Below are 2,649 nucleotides of genomic sequence, written 5' to 3' on the forward strand. Positions count from 1 at the left end.
TCTTTTTATTTTTGAAGGCTAGTGTTAGTAATAAGTATAATATATACAGTGTTTTGTATCATATAAGACAACATTGATGCAGGTACTGACAGATGATTCATCTTAAAAACAGATGTAAACTCATGGTAATGATAAATACAGTACAGTATTGTTAATGTATTTTCTTTTCCTTATGATTTTCTTAATAACATTTTCTTTTCTCTAGCTTACTTTAATGTAGAAATAGAGTATATAATACATATAAGATACAAAATTGTTAACTGACTGTTTATGTTATTGGTAAGGCTTCTGGTCAAAAGTAGGCTATTTGTTACTAAGTTTTCAGGGAGTCAAAGTTATAAATGGATTTTTGGCTGTTCAGGGGTTGGCACCCCTAACCCTCGTGTTGTTCGAGGGTAAAAACTCTATATGCCTTAGATGTTAGCTAACATACTCATTATTTTAGAGTCAAATTTTCTAATTTCCTATACTTATTGATTGAACAACTTGTTCAATCAATCAATCAATCAATCAAGTCCTGTGTATTATCAAAAAGACAAGAAATACAAAGTGTTGCTAAGGATGTGGAGAAAAGGGAACCCTTGTGCACTGTTGGTGGAAATGTAAATTGGTGGTGTAAATAGCATGGTGACTACAGTTAATAATACCATATTGCATATTTAAAAGTTGCCAAGAGAGAGATCTTAAAAGCTCTTATCACAATAAAAATATTATAAATTTTAGTGATGGATATAAACTAGATTAATTATGGTGATTATTTCACAATATATACAAATATTGAATCGTTAAATTATACACCTGAAACTAATATAATGTTATATGTCAGTTATACTTCAAAAAATCTTTTTAATTATCAAGTAAAAAAAGGCCTGTGAAGTTACTGACAGTTTTTTCATAGTAACTAATTTAGAAACTGATATACAGGTAACATTTTAAAAATGGTATTAATACAAAATTAAATTAGACTATGGATAAAATGAAGGATCGTATATACCAGTCAGATCCCTAAAATATACACTGATATCCAGTGGTCATGATAGACATATATATCTATTATCCAAAATACTGTATCCACTGCTGGTCACAATTCAGCTGTGAACCATCATATATTTAGGATTGCTCAAAAAACAATGAATATTTGGAAAAGCATCAAGTGATAAAGTAGATCTATGGTTTAAAAAAAGGATCTTTTTGTCTAAATAATTTCTAAATTAAGTTCTTAATCAATGACTAATAATGTTATTAAATACACTTACTAAGTACTTTTTTTCAATTTAATTTAATTTTTATTTTATATTGGAATATAGTTTATTTTCAATGTTGTGTTAGTTTCAGGTGTACAGAAAAGTGATTCCATTATACATATACATATACCCATTATTTTTAAGATTCTTTTCCCATATAAGTTATTACAGAATATTGAGTAGAGTTCCCTGTTCTATACAGTAGATCCTTGTTGCTTATCTATTTTATATACAGTCATGTGTATAAAATATGATGCTTAAATTCTCACTTTCAAAGAATGTCCACAACACTGATTTAATACTTCTAAAAATTATATTTATAAATTAATACTTATAAAAAGTGTTGGATTAAGAAGACAGATATTGATTATTTTCAGCTGATTAAATATTGATTATTTTCAGCTGATTAAACCAATGTCTGGACAGTTTGACTTTTTCTTTAATGTCATAAAACATTCATTTTTATTGTTCCACTTTTTGTAGTTTAATATATAGGAAAAATATAAGTTGAAGGTGAAATCTAAATACTTACCCAACTGTTCTTTGCAATAAAACAATTTGATGCCCAAATGGACAATTTCTGTCTCCCAGGCTACCATTTTGTGCACTAATCAAGAAAGAAATGGAAAGAACTCAAATATTGATATAAAGAACTCAAATATAAATACCAATATTGAGTTGGTATTTGCCAACTCAACAGTTTTTTGTGTAAGTCTTTATAGTTGTAATAGATAAAAAACAGAATTCTGGGGAAATTTACTGTTTTGATTAACATAAACGGATTCAACTGAGAAAAATTACACTTTATGTTGTGAGTGACCATACGTGAGTATGCCATTCTTCTTCTAGGCTTTTTAGGTATATTTTAGTTCACTCAACAAATATTTATTGACCAACAATTAGAAACCAGCCCTGTGACAAATGTAGAAGACTATTTATTAATTTAGTTGAACACATACTTATTGTGAATCTGCTGTGTGTATTGGTGTCCTACAAGGTAAATATAATATAGTTGTTAAGCGGACAAACAAGAAACCTAAGCTCAAGGAGGTTAAAACTGAATTATAGTCTCTGAAGCAATGTTAGAGAATGTCTAATGCCATCTACTCACAATACATTTTTAAATACTCTAAATATTTTAATATTTAAGAAATAAATAGTCTCTGGGCAAAGATTAAACTCCTGATCACTTATTTTGGAACACAGGATATATTTGCATACTAACCAGATATTTTGCCATTATGTTTTAAACAGTAGTTATCACATTGGGTCAGAGAAACCTGGATGAATGCAGGTGTTGACAGTTCATAATTCAAGAAACAGCATATAATTATTAAAAATTAAATCATGTAACAATGGCTGCTTACATCTAATTGAAATCATTTTGACATTAGAAGCAGTAGTT

Source organism: Mesoplodon densirostris, chromosome 5, assembly GCF_025265405.1.
Source record: "Mesoplodon densirostris isolate mMesDen1 chromosome 5, mMesDen1 primary haplotype, whole genome shotgun sequence".
Taxonomy (NCBI): domain Eukaryota; kingdom Metazoa; phylum Chordata; class Mammalia; order Artiodactyla; family Ziphiidae; genus Mesoplodon; species Mesoplodon densirostris.